The sequence below is a fragment of the Lotus japonicus genome, chromosome 5, assembly GCF_012489685.1.
Source record: "Lotus japonicus ecotype B-129 chromosome 5, LjGifu_v1.2".
Taxonomy (NCBI): Eukaryota; Viridiplantae; Streptophyta; class Magnoliopsida; order Fabales; family Fabaceae; genus Lotus; species Lotus japonicus.
The window spans coordinates 33379067-33396419 of NC_080045.1; positions in this window are offsets into that span (position 1 = coordinate 33379067).

The following is a 17353-nucleotide window of genomic DNA, read 5'->3' on the forward strand; positions in this document are numbered from 1 at the left end:
CCGCCAAGGGCGTAGTGAGGAAATGGAGCAGAAGCACGAATCCTCACCGCGCTGCAAAAGGATAGGGAGACTGCGCCGCAAAAAAACGCGACGGGCAAAAGCTAGCGACGTGAGACTGCAAAACGATTGTTTGCAGGAAGAATTGAAGTATTACCGCCTCGGGCAGTGGAATGAAGAGGCAAAGGAGGCTGAAGCTGCTGCAAAATTCGAGCCGTTCTCAGTAGCGGTGAGAGAGGTGACCCTACCGGATGGCATGAGAAACCTTGCGTTGGAGACGTATGATGGGCGAACCGATCCAAAAGACTATTTGTTTCAGTTCAATGAGAAGATGGCGGTGAACACGGCTTCTGACGCTGTGAAGTGCAGGATGCTTCCATTTACATTTCGAGGTGCGACAATGGCTTGGTTTATGACTCTGTCTCAAGGATCCATAGCGAAATTTCGCGACCTCTCGTCCAAATTCCTTGTCCAGTTCTCTGCAGGAACGATCGAAGATCTGTTCGATATTCGGAAGAGGGAGTGGGAAACCTTGAAGCAGTACATGGAGCGGTACAATGCTGCGTCCACGAAGTTCGAGGAATTAGAGTCTCGGACGTGCGTGTGCGCTTTCAAAAGCGGTTTGATGGTACGAAAGCTGAGCTGCGAGCTGAGTAGGAAACCAGCGAGCTCGATGACGGAAGTTCGCGCCCGAGCAAGAAACTACATCCTAGAAGAGGAGGACGACGCATATAAAAGGAAACGCGTGATGGCGGCAAAGGTGTCGCTGGCGAGAAAACGGATACAGGATAAGGAGGTAAGTAATGTGCGAAAGGTTAAGGAAGTTGGCCAATTCATTAAGAAGTTCAAGGAAAAGCTACTATGTTCGGGAAGATAGGGCATAGAGTGTAAGCGTCCTTGGCGGACAACTAACTCTCGCCGGCGACGGAGGCCGGGGTGGCACTCGAGTGAGGAATTGGCAAAGTCGCTCCAGGAAGCGACGGTTGCGGAAACGGGCGAGGATGGCAAAAGCGGAATCGATCCTTGGCACGGGGTAAAGGACCGATCCCGGTGGTGTGAATATCACAACTTGGAAGACCATAACACCAGTGACTGATTATCGCTGAAGGGCCAAGTTAGGCAGCTGATCAGGGCGAGGCAACCACGGGTGACAGGTCACGAATTAGACGGGAACCAACGTGATAGCCGAAGGCGAATGCCAATCGCAGGTAAAGGGAAGATGAATACGGCGAGGGGAAAGGAAGCGGAGGAAGCTGTCAATGACAAAGGCGGGGCGTCAGTCGAAACGGCCAACACAATCGCAGGGGGCTTTGACGAGGGTGACATCACATCGACGGCGAGGCGGAAGCAAGTAAGGGCGGTAGCATCGGCACAGGAGTATCCAGCTCCATTTAGGTGCCAACACCCAGATATAGTAATATCGTCAGCAGATTTTGAGGGAATCAAGGCCCATACAGATGATCAGTTGGTGATATTGGTAAGAATTAATGGTTTCAATGTGCAGAGGGTGCTATTGGACCAAGGCAGCTCAGCGGATATCATCTACGGAGACACATTTGGACAGTTGGGGTTAACAGACAAGGATTTGATGCCATATACAGGAAACCTGGTAGGTTTTTCGGGAAAGCAAGTTCGGGTGCGCGGCTATGTGGATTTGGACACAGCCTTTGGAGTGGGCGAGGACGCTGAGCTTCTAAGGGTAAGGTATCTAGTCTTACAAGTTGTAGCAGCATATAACGTCATCATAGGACGAAACACTTTGAATCGCCTCCGTGCAGTGATATCAACGGCCCACCTCGCGGTAAAATATCCAGTACTCTGCGGAAGGATAAGGAAAATAGCGGTAGATTAGAGGGGGGCGAAGAAATGCTACAGCAACTGCCTTGACTTGTATGGTAGAAAGGGAGCTAGTGACAGACACAGGTGTCATGAGATTGAGGTCGTTGAAGGCGGACAAGAGCGTCCGGCTAAACAGAGCCAGAACGACACGGGTAAGCGAGAACGGGGGGTTAGCGAAAAAGTAAAAAGGTTGAAGAAAGAGGAAAGTCAGGGCGAGGGAGCCCAGGAGATAGGGCGAAATGAACCCTTTGTTCGTGCTGATAATGAGCGGCGTCGGGAGAACTGTGACATGGATGCAACCAGTAGGGGCGTACTAGCGATTGAACCTTGGCTCACCATCGAGCAAGAAGGGCGCCTATTGGCACTGTGACCGGTTACCCTTTCCTTCTGCCTCTCTCCTTTCCCAAGTCCGACGAATTTCTCCTTTGTCTACCTCTAGTCCCGCCCCATTTTCCTTCTCTCTTGCCCTCCGTGGAGGTTTGCTGAATGCGAGTAGCCCCCAGGGAGTTGCTTCCTTTTGCTCCCTGCTAAAGAGGTCAACGTTGTCTTCTACCAACTTATCCAGGATAAGAGGAAATGCGAGCAGCTAAGAGTTGAGAGTAGGAGGCCAACGAAGTCAGCCCGTTGCACCGAGCGGGAGGGTGAACAAGGGAAAATCCATTTCTACTACAGGGTGGTCAAACAGGGCGACGAGGATGGAGTGCTAGGCGTGATACTCTGATCAGGGGAGCCAGTCACTAAGCAGGAACATGGCGAAGAAACAACTGAAAAGCTAGGACCAAAACAAAGATGCACTCTTTTTCTCCGTCACGGGAGTTTTTTAACGACGCATCCCTTGATGTAAAATTTTCTACAAATCAAATACAAAAGGATATTCTCAGCAATACTCCTAACAATTAAACTGAGACGGAAGCCCGGTGGGAAAAATTCCCTGAAGGTGGCGATCCCAACACGACTTTGATGTCTAGGGATCGCTCCGGAAAGTCCGGCGCTGACCGTAGTCACCCGTTGGCGACGTGTGCGGATAAGCTTCTTATCCAAAGAACCTCCCCGAAATATGGGCGAGTCAAGTCTTCCCGAAACGCGGGCGAGCATTTTTAACTAGGCTAAACTCTCGTGCAACCCATATGGTCATTGGGCCCCGAGCAACTATAAGACCCCGCCTAATAAGGCTGGTGGGGCCACACCTGCTCTTACGGGAAATATGCGTGTGAACAAAAGCCTCGGTCCAATACCAAGCAAAAGTCCTAGTTATACATGGCACACTCTCAAAGCTACTCACGCAAAACTCGGAATCAAGCCCTGAAAACACGTGCTAAACGACGAAGAAACGAAAGGCGAAATTCATAGCCGGCCGCCCGCCTCGCCCATTTATCTATTCACTCGTTTTCATTTTTTTCGTTCATTATTTATCTGCTCACGCATTCATACTAGCACACATCTAGAGGCATTCATAAAAAAAAACTTTTTTATTCATATCATTTGCACCATTTGCATTACATCTTAAAACAGAGGATTTCTTCTCATAACCTTACATTGACGACGAAACTATGTTTTCTCAAGCTCTAGATGGTGCTGTTTGTACTCCAATCGGACCAAGTTCTGGCGAACCTCCTGCCTCTTAGGACTCTCCGCCATGGCTTCCAGCGAAGCCTCCACCGCTCAAATAGCGGCATAATTGTTTAGCTCCCGCTGGAACAGATCTTGAAGCTCCTCCACAAACACAAGGAATCCTCTAAGTTTGATGTCCATCTCTGGGTTAGGACCTTGCCTAGTAACTAATTGGTCAGTTGATAGACGCTCAGATTCTCTAGATGTCTAACGTTGATAAAGAGATCCTCGTCAAAGCCTTCTTCCTCAGCTCACTGATGCAACTTTCGAAGGATGCCATTGTGATGCTCGAATTCAGAAACAGAATGAGATGTGAAGACTGTTATGGGTTAACTGCTATTTATACACTAAGTTCAGTTTCCAAGAGTTATTGCCAAAGCGGTTTCTCGAGGAGTTTTCCTTGAAAGATGAGGCAAATCGTAATAAAGTCAAAAGTGCTCCTAGCCGGTGGTCAACGATAAACCTCTGTTGGAGTTTGGAAGAAAGGAACTTAAGGGGCGGCGGGGGTTGGGACTCTATAAGAAGGATGATTCGTGTGACTCACAGTCTAAGAGTTTCCTCAGTATGATACGTGCGCCCAAGGCTCATAATGGGTACGGCGTTGGCGGAGAAGGAAGGCCTAAGCTCGAGTGAAGTTAAAAAAAAAAGGGAAAAGAGAAACATAGCAAGGAAAAACACAAAGGGAACTTGGAATTTTCATTAACAAATAACAGGAAAATAGATCGTTATTACAAGATCGACTAAATACTGCTAACATTCTTTGTTTCCCTCTACATCTTCTTCATTCAGGAAAAATTCGGCGACAAAGCCGGGAGGATCGTCGGGACCGACCAATCCGGCGGGAGTCACCTTCTTGAATGCTCCCATCTGGCTGAGATCAATCTGGGGGTGGAGGCGTTGAACTTGGGTTTTGGCGAGGAAGAATCCACGACCACGCTCGAGGACAGCGGCGGCAACGACATCTGACCTCATCTTCTCTTCTAAGGCCTTCGCGTCAGACTGGGCCTGGGCCTTTGCTGCAGACATAGCCTCATTTTTCTTTGCCAGTTCGGCACGGAGGATTTCTGGTTCCTCGCCCATTGAAGAAATGGTTTGATCCTTGGAGGCCACCAAATCTTCCTTCGCGTCGGACTCCAACTTCGCCTCCTGCTGGAGTTTTGCAAGGGCCCCTTCCAGTTCCGAAATCTTCTTGTCTCGAAACTCCAAGCTAACCTCAGCACGGTTAGTCTACTCGGCTAGCTCTTTGGAAAACGAGGCTTCTTTGGCATTTAGCTGGGCAAGGAGCGCTTTGCGCTCCTCAACGAATTCAGCGTTGAGGGCGCGGAGGCGCACCACCTCTGATCGCAACGCTCCAGCATCCTGGGCGGACCGCTTGTAGTAATGAAAAGCATGGAGCATTGTCGCCAACGCGCTTTCTGAAACTCTGTCCAAAACCTGCTGCTTGACCACTTCACCCATCCTCACAACTTGTGATAGCGTCAAAGATAGGGAATATGGCAATTCCTTGTTTGCAGAACCCGAGGGAGGGGCGGGATTATGACTTGGCGGCGGTACACTGGCAGATGGCATTAAGTTTTGACCAGGAGACGGCGGGATAACCTTCGTACCAGGGAAAGATCTGTCAACGGGATCACCCCGGGCGTTGGGCGAAGGAATTGGAGTCACCTTTGGAGGTCCGCCGGGCCGGTTCACTTCAGAAGTCTCCTCAGACTCATAGAAAGCTGTGGAGGTAGCAGGAGTACTCTCCCCGGCAGAGGGTGATGCGACAGTAACGAGGTGCGGTTTCTTGGGGGAAGGGCGAGGGGTCTCCTCGCCAGGGAGCCGTTTCCCACTCGCCTGGACCTTCGACAAGGACGTCTCGTCGCCCTTCAGATTAACCTGAGGAGGAAACGAGACTTTTCTTTTCTTTCCAAAGGCGTCCAGAAGACCTTCACTGGCGTGGCGCATTTTTCCTGAAGCAAAGAACAGCAAGGGTGAGTTAGCAGGAAATATGAAATACGAAGTAAACAAGGGAAAAATTTACCAATCACATGAGCGCAGTCTAAAACCGGGAGTCTAGCCTAGAAGCTGATGCCAACTTTTTCCTCGGGGGTTAGGGAATCCTCAGGTGGGTCAACTACCTGGAGCACTTCTTGGGTCCAGTAGAAGGGGAATCGGGCGGTGCCATCCCTCTGGGTAAAAACCTCGGGGTACTTATGGGACACCACGACCCTAAAGTACTTTCGGGCCAGATCAACGGTGATGTTGGACCAAAAAGGGTTGAAGCGCTGACGTCCGGGTCTAGCTTTCAGGGAAACCCAGCTGCGTGGCGGCGATAGCAGGGCGGACACGCGATAGAAATAGAAGAAGTGGGAGGGTTCAGGTTCTTGCTGGATCGCATCGCAGATGATTTCGAAGCATCGCAGAAAGGCCCAACTGTTGGGGTGAAGTTGACTGGGAGCGACATTGATACTACGGAGCACGGAGCAAACAAAGGGAGAAAAGGGAAACCTGATTCCCAAACTGGTGAACATGTACCCATACACATAGAAGAAGTGGGAATCACCCACGTGATTGTCTTGAGGACGGAGCCAAGGGCGCTCAAAGGCTGAGCAAACTTCGTAGTACATAAGGTTGTCAAGGGGTTTCTCGTGACAAAACCCACCGGATTCCGAAGAAATTTCACAAATGGATGACCACTCCTCCAAACTAGACGGTTGGTTAGGCATCGTCCCAGCGGGAAGGGATCTTACTGCGGGAACTGACAAGGACTCCCAGGTCCTCGTTCGGAAGGCAACAATGTCTTTTTCCTCGAGGAACACACCGTAAAGGGGTGGCGACGGTGACGTTGCGATTGGAGTTTCTGGTTTGGCGTCTCGATGTCATTTCGTAAAGGGGATGGGAAGTAGAGGTTATTTTGACGCTGGGAAAGCTCGCCGGAAAAGAGGGCAGCGCGTGGGAAGCTGTGAAGGCAGAGGCAAGGATCTATGAAAAGGGGCTCGCGGGTGAAAAAGGAGGCAGGAGGTCGTGGTCATGAAAGGATTAAAGGGTGAAGGGAGCAGCGTCTTTATAAGCAGGAAGTGATGATTGAGGGGAAACGTGTGAAGGGAAGCTGGGGGCAGTTGTTGGGAAATGCGGAGGAAAGGTGGGAGATCGTGTCCCATAATGGAGGAAAATGATTGCAGTTGCGAGATTTTGGGAAGTGGGAATGACACAGTAAGTGGAAATTGCAGCGGTTGAATATAATTGGTCCAGTATCCAAACTGACAGGCTTTATGGGGATTCGAGGGGACGTTTTGGTAGGACAGTTGAGATTTTGCATACCTCGACTACCATGTGTCATAGGCTCTATGCGCATCAGAGTATCACAAGTCAGAGTACGCACGTGACTATGACAAGGCAAGCAAACCAAGCGCCATCGCCACAAGCCCACTTATGGACTCGAGCCGCCGGGGGAACATAGCAAGAAGTTCAAAATGTTAATTTTTAAAGCTTTAATTACCAAGCCATGTTGGCAGTTGTTCTCTGTTGTTAGACCTTAAGTTTTAGCGTTAATTAGCTTCTCATGGTCGTCGCCTTAGTTTTTCTACTTAAAGACACACTTAGCTCTCATGCTTCGAGCTTGGTGTCTTGTGGACTGAGCGAGACCCCAGGGTCCCTCGCCCAGGAGCGCCAGCTTAGGGCGACGGGCGGACCAGGGACTTGGGCCTCCTCCCAGAGGCCCAACCGGCCTATTAGGATGGGTTAGAGGCGCCAAGCCCAACTCCACATCTATAAATAGGGGATGAATACCAATTGTAAAGGACTCTTAGCTCATTGGAGAAATAACAAGATTGAAATTCAGTTACTTTCTCTCTCTAAAGCGGTTACGCTCTCATTCTCTCTAGGAACCTCGCATCACGTTCCTTACACTCTAGGTACTATACCTCATCTCAATGTTCATGGTTAGAACAATTTTGCTCCAAACTTTGAGCAGAGAAAGACATAGAGAAAAGAATCAGAAAGAAGAAAAGGATACAAGGGTTATGAAGGTTACCTTTGTGCCTATCCAACGCAACTTAAATCGGGACGATCAGGCAAAAACCGGAAAAGATCTAGCCCTCTCTCTCTCTCTCTTAAACTCGCGACTGTCCTAGGAGGGAAATGGTGAAATTTTCTCATTTTTCTTCCTTTTATAGCGGAGGGAAAATGAGGAAAAAGAAAGATTTCGCGGGTCCGGTCATTTTGGTACTTTTGTCTGATGATCTTAAGTGAGTATTTGGCGACAGAATGCCAAAACTCAAAATGAGATTCTTTAAATTGAAGAAAACGATCCAAACACGGTATGGATCATAATACGCCGAAAAACTACTTTTTGCAGTTGACGTCGGATGAAAAAACTTCCTTATGGGAAAAGATCGCAAACGTCGAAAGAAATGAGGCACCGCGGATGGACACTTCGTTAGAAGTTCCGAATAGAAAAACTATCTATTCAGGGTCTTAATTGAAGTCCCCGAGAAGATAAAGTCTAGCTTCGACGAACTTCCGGGAAGCAACACCTATCGTGCGTACAGTCCAGAGTTTCGTATCGAAACACTGGTCATGGGAAAATACCTAGAGGTTCTTATTCTTCCTTCAATTCTAAAATTCTCTTAAAAGGTGCTCTAGGAGTGGATATAGCCTTTTTCGGACACTCTCGACCTTAGTCGTGTGTGAATAAGGCTCGTGCTATCAGTTAAGCTGACTATAGTATCATCCATAGTCATAAACTGAACTTAATTATCATATAAATAATTTTCATGACTCACAAAGGGTTTGAAACAGGAAAATAACATAAAAATAATAGAATATAAATACTCAATTAATTAATATAACAAAAGTAAATAAATAATCTAGTAACTAAATAATCTAGTTATTTACCATGGCCTAGAGGTTTGTTGGCAGCAAAGCTTTCGTCGGGTGGATTTGTTTATTGATTCCTTGCTTGCGCTTAGTCTCTGATAAGTGCGAAATTGACTCAATTTTCCATGTTGGTTTTAGCACTTATTCATTCTAAATGCGAACATATCTCTCAAATTTTCCCTCAATAGGTTAGAAAAGTAAATCTTTAGTTTTTATATAGATACTATAGTAAATATGATTGTGATAAGTATTAAATCCTTTGTTTTTGTGTTTGTAGTAGAAAGATTAAAATGATCCAAGCAAAGGAAGTTCATAACCCAAATTGGAGATTTAGCTTAAGCCAACAAAGTTCTGGCTTAAGCTAAGGAAGAGCAAAAGAAGAGACAGTGAAGTTGGCTAATTTGAGGAGTTTTGGCTTAAGCCAAATCATGGACAGCTTAAGCCCATAAATTCATGAGATCGAGTTACAGAAGCTATGTCTGATGATTGAGATTTTGGCATAAGCCAAAAATAGTTACCTAGCCTTGAATAAACCTTTTGGCTTAAGCCAGAAGTGGTTGAGCTTAAGCCTAAAAGTTGCAGAATTTGATTATAAAAGCCACATTCAAATCTGTTTTCAAAAGGTAGAGAGAGACCCATTCAGAAAATCAGAGATAATCACTTGGGAAAAGAGGGGAACTTGAGGAAAGGAAAAAAGGAAGGAAGATCGAGGGATCTTGTACCTTCCGTCGAGTTGGGCACAAGCTGATGATGGCACGGGTCATCTTTTTTCTTCTCTTTTTCTTCTTGTAAGCTTTAAAGCTTCCATGGAAATGGATGGCTAAACCTCTTTGTGTTGGGATTGGATGTAATCTTTTAACTTCTTTATATTCATCTTGATTTTCATGTATAAATTCATATTCTTTGTGATGACTTCAACGGGTTATCTTGGTCTTAATGCTAGTTTTAGATTGATCAACTAGAACTTGATCTTGGTTTTTATAGCTTAAGTGAGAACTTTGTTCTTGAATCTGAAATAGATAATCCCATCTATTGAATATAAGATCTAGGAATAGGGTTATTTCAATAGTCAATTAACACTTTAGTTTAATGCTACTTGCTTTCTTAACTATTCAAGGAATTGATGATTAGTTAGTGAGTTGATGATCTTTTCATGAGGGAACTATGAAGAAGTTAAGACATGGTGTGATGAAATCAAACATAGAGCATGGTTTATATGTGAGATCATAGAATACTTAGAGGTTAACTGGTGAACTCTGATTCCAACCGTTTTCTCAACTTGTTTACAATCCGTTTTATTACTTCTTTCCTTTAATTTTGTAACATTTGACAAAACAATCAACCCACCTTTGATGAACTCATTGCTTAGGTAATTTCACTAAGAAACGGTATTTGTATTAGCAATTCCCTGCGGATACGACAAAACCCTTTACTATAGTACAATTGAATCTTGAAAGGGATTTGAAAGTAGTTGTGGTAAAAACCTTTCAACAAAATGGCGCCGTTGCCGGGGAACTGCGTCAATACAAAAGCATTGCTTTAGTTTTCTTACTTTGAGCAATTGTGAATATAGTGGATAGTTTTAATTTCAGTTAAATTTTCCTTGTTGTTGCTAATCACTTGTGTTAGCTTGTGTTTTCTTATTCATTCAATCGACTAGCCAAAGAGAAAATAGCAACAAGAAGCTTCTGAATCACCCGCTTCCAAAAATGCAACAACCATCCTTAAGAGATCAGGTAATGTGGTATGATATTTGTTTTGATACTCACTATGTGGGTTATTGTCCTTTCCTGGAAAAACAAGTTCCACCACCACCATACCAACCATATTACTCCCCTGAACATGATAAGATTGCTAGGCTTGTACTATAACCCTTGTTTGTGGTCACCATGATAGTATTTGCATCAAGCTAATGACGTTAAACAAGCGCTTCTTGGGAGGCAACCCAATGTTTAGTTAGATTTTCCAATTTTCTAGTTATTTTAGTAAGTGATATGGTAATTTTGTGAAGTTTCACTTTGATCTGTGCTTTTATGTGCTTCACAGTTTTGGTCACCATATAGAGTATTTCAAAGGCTTAGAGATCAATGTATTGATGAAATTTCAAAAATAGGATTGTGACTTGTGTTTTACTTGCAAACTTGATTGAATTTTGGTCATTGCGTTTTCCTGTGAAAAATTTCCAACTAAAAGTTGTAACAAGTCCAAAATGTGATTTAGAATGTATGTGGATGATTGGTTTGCATGGGTTCAGTGTTTTCCAAAAACTGGGATGTGAGGTTTTGAATTTCAGGTGAAAAACTAGTCATTTCGAGTCAGTTTATGCATTAACTGTATAAATTGCATCTCAATCCTTTGAACAAGCTCAATTGTGCACTTTGATGTTGATCTTTATGTGTTAGAACAGTTTCATGTTGAACTCGGGGTGTTTTAATGTCATATGGTGTGTCGATTCTTGAGTTGGTAATTTCCATGATCTTGGAACGTAATTTGGGACAATACTATGAAAAGGTGCATCTTAGGCCTCTCAACAAGATTTAAATGATGTTTATAATTATTTTTGAGGCCTAACTTGAAAAGAGAGTGAGGAATGCAAGTTTTGAGGTAGTGAGTTGTGTGAAAATTGCATGTGGAGTAAACATTATGTGTGAGATGTGAGTCTGATGTGAATTATGGTTCTTTTCATGATCTTTGGCTTCACACAAGTTTCCTATGATATAAGTATGTGACCAAATACTTTAATGACATTCACAAGAATTGAATAAAAAAAATGAGGTGTTGACTTGTGCAATTTGAGTGTTTATGCTGTTAAAATGAATGCCAATTTAGACTTGGTAATTTTTGTGATTAACATGTCAATTCAAGTGTTGCACAAGTCCAAATTAAAGGTTTGAATGCTTTATAAAGGTTGAAAAGCAAGGGAGGTAAGAATTACAAATTTTGGAGATGCCACTTGTGAAAATTGACAAGTTTCTCTTATTTTTGTTGTCAAAATTCTGCATAATATGTTTAAGCCTAAAATCTTTTGGCTTAAGCCATTTGAAGGAAAAAAACAGTGAATGGGTGTTTATTGGAAAACTTTGGCTTAAGCCAATTTCTCATGAGCTTAAGAGAAAAAAATTGTCTTGAAAAGGAAAATTTTCTAGATACATAAGGCTTAAGAATATTCATCTTTGGCTTAAGCCCAACTTTGACTCAAAACATAACGTATCTGTTTAATTGTCAAAGGGCTTAAGCACAAGTCTTTTAGAGCTTAAGCACATCCTAACACATAGAACACTCACTCACACACACGATTCACTATTTTTACTCTCACGCATGATCGTATTCTCTTACACGATTCACACACTAAATTTTCTTTCACGATCAATCACACACCTTCCCTTATGATCATGTTCTACTTCCCCCATCCATATTCTCACCTGCAACGGTCAATGACATATTCTCAAGTAAGTTCTCTATTTCCATTCTTTTAGAAATTGAGAATTGCACTAAGTGTTTGATTGTAGGTTTGTTCCCATGAAGAGAGGATTAAGTGTTACTTGTAGATTTGATATCTCATGCTCTTGGCCTGCGGACAGACCAACATTGGAGGAGGAAGAGGGAAGCCAGAGGCTGAGAAGGAAATAGCAGAGCAGTGCATGGTGCACTTGGAGTTTGGGGACTGATGAAACCTTCACACACCTCATAACATAGTTCATTTTACATTTTTGTCATTTACTTTTTCAGTTTTTAGTACTTGCAGATTTCATTTCTTGCTTTAGTACTTGTTTTGGTTGTGATACTTGGCTTTTGGTATTTGTGCTGAGTTTTGAATTTGAAGTTATCCTTGTTTGTCTTGTGTTGAATTTGAGTTATTGATCTGGTTTACATGATCATGGTAAATGAAAATTCTAAAGTGATGCATGATTGATGAGTTGTTTTTTGGAAAGTGAAAAGCATGCTTCTATGAAGGATTTTGTGTTTGCACTCACAATTACAGTGACATAGTAATTACAAATTCAATTGAATTCATAGACATAACATGAAAATGTTTTGAAATCAAGGAGTTCAACCTGAAACCGAGTGAGGGAGTGTTCCTAAACAGTTGAAATCATGAGAGAGTCGCCATTTATTTTGCACAATTGAATTTGCTTGAGTCTCTTATTAGTATTGATTGCATGAGAATGATAGGAAAGGATCAAGACAATTTTGTTCATTAGTATATATAGCTACTTACCAAATAGCCTACCCTTGAATAGGAATATCTTTTGTAACCCCATTTGAGCCAAAATTTTGAAAAATTTCTTGTTTATTATATATAGTCCCAAGCTTAAAGGAAAAACAATGTCTCTTCCTTACTTTCTAAGTTAAGAGAGCATTCATGATTAGATTGTATATAAGTGTGCAAGTTGGGGGGAGTGGAGGCTATTAGCATCTTGTTTTGAAATTATCAATTTCTCAATCTTGTGTGTTTGAAAAAAGAAAAGTGTATATAAGAAAAAGAAGAAAAAAGAAAAGTGTAGGATTAAGGAATTGAGTTGAAAGAAAAGGGTTTGTGGTTCAAATTGTAAGAAATGGTGACAAAGAAGAGATTGGTAAAGAGGAGAGTGGAGGACTTATGGTTTTCATTACATTGTGTTTGCTCTCTTGATTAGAAAGTATTTGAATATCCAGAAAAACCAATATTTCTTTGGAAACCAGGCTTCATTACAAGTTTATAACCCTATAAGACCTTAGTGACCCTTGATTTACCATGCAGTTATGATAATTGTGAGATGGGTAACAAATTTGAATTGTTGTGATTCAATGGTTGACATTGTGTGAAACACTTACCCTATTTTAGCTTTACAAGATTATTTGCTAGTTGATTGATAAATTCCTGGGTTGAGGAATATTGAAATGTGATTGTCTCATGAGTGCATATTGAGTTTGCATAAGTATCAATGTTATGATAATTTTAGTGGGAAATATTTGGATTTGAAGTGCAAAGAAAAATTTGTGAAATCATGTAAAGTTGTAAGTTGTGAAAGTGGATTGTTTCTAAACCATGCTTCTAGGAAACCTTTGTATATATCTTTTTGTGATCAGTACGTTTTGATTTATGTAAGACCCAAGTTTTTAGGCTTAGAAAAAGTGGAAGAGATTTCCATTTACGATTAGGCTTAATATATCGTGATGGAAAACCTGAACAAGAGTTCATCGAACGAAATAAATTTATGAAGGAGAAAGTTCAGGAAAAGTCAAAGGATTGTATCGAAGTCAATAAAAGTTATAGCACGATCGTTATACGCTTAAACCTAGGTCAGAAACCCTAGTATATAGCTAGTTTTCGCTTATAGGCACGATGGAAGTTAATTCCAAAAATCTTCAGAGAAATGTTAGAACTTCTCTTTTTCCATATATCACAATCGTTTCGAGGCGAAACTCTAGGATCTACGAACGTCCGATTCCAATCATCGGAAGTTTGCCGAAACCGAATCCCTGGTATTTCAAAACCCTAGAATCAACCGACAATGAAGACTTTTTCTATTCAGAGCTTCAAATGAAGATTCTACACGCGTACACCCATTTCTCTTGATGATTTCAATCTTTCTTCAGAAGGAAGTTTTCCATTCCGACATTCGATGCAAAAAGCAACTTATCGGGTAAAATAGTTTTACACCGACTTTGCATTAGTTGCCAAAAATACAAGGAAACCTTTTCTTAGTTTTGGATTTATGTCGCCAAAACCTATCTTAGAATTCATGGAGAATGAAGCCGGAAAAATCAGATTCGCGAAACTTTCATTTTACCGCGTTTTGCCAACCTCTATATATAGCCAAGAAATGAGAAAATATCACAAATCTTACCCATTTTCTCTCTTGAGGCCGCGAGTTCACTAAGGGGAGGAGGGGAAGAGATTTTGTTCAATTCTTGCTTGATCGTCGATCAATCAGTTGCTACTTCAAGGTGTCGAGGTATAGTCGCTAATTCTTACCTCTGATCGCTTTTTCCATAGCTTTTTCCTATGCCTTTCTAAGCTGATAGTTTTGAGGTTTTTGCAAAACTATCCTGAATATTTCATTTCTGATTCTTAACATCTTCCTTACATGCCCAAGATCACTTCTGCCGGATTAGATTTTCCGTTATGTCGCCGAAATTCCGTCGGAATCAATTTATGCCTTAAATACCCATTTTTGGAGTTTTTGGAGTAAAGCTTCAACCTTTAGGCTAAAAACTATCGCTTTAGCTTAGTGCTAGTAGGATTAGTTGTCATAAACGTCGTTGGTGACGTCCCTGTCAAATTTGATTTTTGGGATTTCAGTTTTGAAATTCTAAGTTAAATATCATGACCAAAATACCCCTGCGACAGTTTTTGATCCGATAATTTTTCCGAGTTCAGAATACCCTTTGTTACGGCTAATGATAGTATAGGAACCAAGTTTGATCGAAGAAAAATCGACCCTCCTATTTACCAAAAGTGGCCGAGCCCTATAGGGGGGGAGGAGGAAAATTTCCTTTTCCGAAAACTTGTCCTTTCGTGCTAGATTATCGTACCTCGGAGTATGTAATACTTCGGGTAACCTTAGTGAGCATTGATAGCTTAGTTTCCGATAGATTTTGATTGATTTCTGTGGTTTTGTTCTAAAGGTGCTTTTGAAGAGTTTCCCGAGGAACAAGGCTTTGCTTGTGAGGAAGCGTTAGACGATCATTCTGGAGAATCTTCAGGTGAGGGCTTCTCACTGAATCTCTAGTTAATGCTTAGGGTCGATGCTTTCGACATTGTTTACTGTTTATGCACTTGTTTGTGTTTGATTGGAAAAATGTTTTCTGAGGCTTCGGCTGACAATGTAGATGATTCATCTACTGAATGTTTTTGATGATTGACTTACATGCTACGTGCTATGTGGGTAATCTAGGATGTGTGATGCATGCCTTATATGCTAAGTGCTACGTGGTTATTGCTTAATGTGTTGATATATGACATGTTGGTTGATTGTGCTGAGTTATTATGCTTTTGCAATGAAATCTGAGATTCTGAGTGGTGAGAATAGCGGATAGGTCATGCCGATTTTATTTTGAGATTTTTGAGAAAGTTTGACGGGACGAACGGAGTTCGGGCCTTGTTATGGTTTTGATGGATCGAGACATTCTCTGGAGTCATTTGGGGATTAGTAGATCCCGGGAACTTATAAGAATTGCGATAAGACTAAAAGGATATTATTTTGTAAAGAAAATTCATAAGACATTAAACAACCTCTAAATCTTCAATTAATGATAATAAACTCGAAAGGAAGCTTCGGATGCAAATCTTAGTTTTTGGAAAACGAGAAGTGTCGTCGGATCCAATCGTTGAGGAAGTCGAGAAGTGTTGAGTATGTAGATGTTCTTGTGCTGTTGGAGCAGCTGTGTTGAGTATGTTGATGCTCTTGTGCTGTTGGAGCAACTATGTGTTGTTGGGCTATCCTGGGGATAAGTCCGGGAAACCGTTAGTTTCCGAGTATGTGATACTCTTTGCTCGTTGAGCAGTTGTGACCATCGGATTGAGATGAGTCGGATGATTCGGAGATCATCATGAGTTACTATGTTGATGTGAAGAAGTGTCTTTTGTCGCAGAATCGACTTTACCTTAGGGTAAGCTTTTAGAGACATTAATTTAGCTAGAACACGTGGCGACGTGTCGAGTGAGGTCGGAGACGTTGTTTGGCTAATCACTGCATTGCATGCACTCATTAAGTGGTTTAAACACGGCGAGATACCGGACCACGGCGGATTCCAAAATTGGTTATAAGACCAGGATTTCCGCGTAAGAGCGCTGCTAGGTGACTCTTAGTAGCAGACCGAAATGGCAGGCCTTCGGGTTTTATGCTGATCTGACTACCGATGTCGTTGGAGTAAGAGGCACGCGGGCCGAAATGGTCCCACCGTGGTTGGTGCTAGGGCTGATCCGTTGATGTCCATCCGTTCCGGAATGCATATTGGTTGACTGGGTTAACCTGCATTGCATTTCATGCAACATGCATACTAACTTAGTTGCTGAGTGTGATTGCTATTTGTTAATCCTATTTGGAACATGTTAAGTGTTTTTATTGTCGTTTATGTTATTGTGAAATTTGCAACCCTAGGATGTTATCCCTAGCTATAAGCCTAAGTGGCTATTCTATTATCTGTACCTATCGATGCTATTATTTACATAATTCTTTGGAGTTGACCCTCGCGTCTTCTGTGTGTGCTTTGGCGGACAAACGCCCTTTGTCAGATGTCCATGGCGGACTAGATCGTGATGGTTCACCCTTCGGGGGGGACTAGGGTTTGAGATGCTGGAACCAGAGTGCATCGCGGTAGCGAGAGGAGGACGGATGGTATACATAGACTTGGTCGTTCTGGATTCAGATTCGGACGGCGATCACGCTAGCATGTAGGATTGAGTGCTGGTGTGAGCTCCTCGAGATAGGATTAGTGTAGGAGTAGAGTCTTAGCTCTGACCGTCATTGTTACTTTTGGGGACAGGGTAGTTTCCCGCCGATAGCTTTTTGTGTGGTTTCTCTACGGGAATCACAGAGAGTTGGTTGGACTAGGGGGTCTTGTTTTAGGCCGTTTGGGCTAACTTATTCTCAATTTTGAAGGTCGTGTTGCGGACACTTAACCTTTTTCTTTTGGATTGTACATTTTGCCTACGGGCGTTACTTTTCTTACTTCCCGTCACTGGAGGTTTACTCGTGACGTGGTTAGCTATTTACAGCGGGGGCTGTGATTTATATTGTATATTAGTTCTGTTGTCTTCGCATTTGCGTTCTATTTATTTCGGTCTTGTTTATATTATCAACGAAAAAAAAATATTCACATTTTTCCGCATTAAGTTTACTTTTGGTTACTAAAGTGACGCCACCGAAATCGGGGTGTTACAATTTAGGGCAAACAAAGTTCTAAGTTGGGGGGAGTTAATAAGTGCGAAATTTACTCAATTTTCCATGTCTTGTGGACTGGGCGAGACCCTAGGGTCCCTCGCCCAGGCGCGCTAGCCCAGGGAGACGTGCAAGCCGGGATATTGGGCTTTCTCCCGAAAAGGCCCAACTGGCCCATT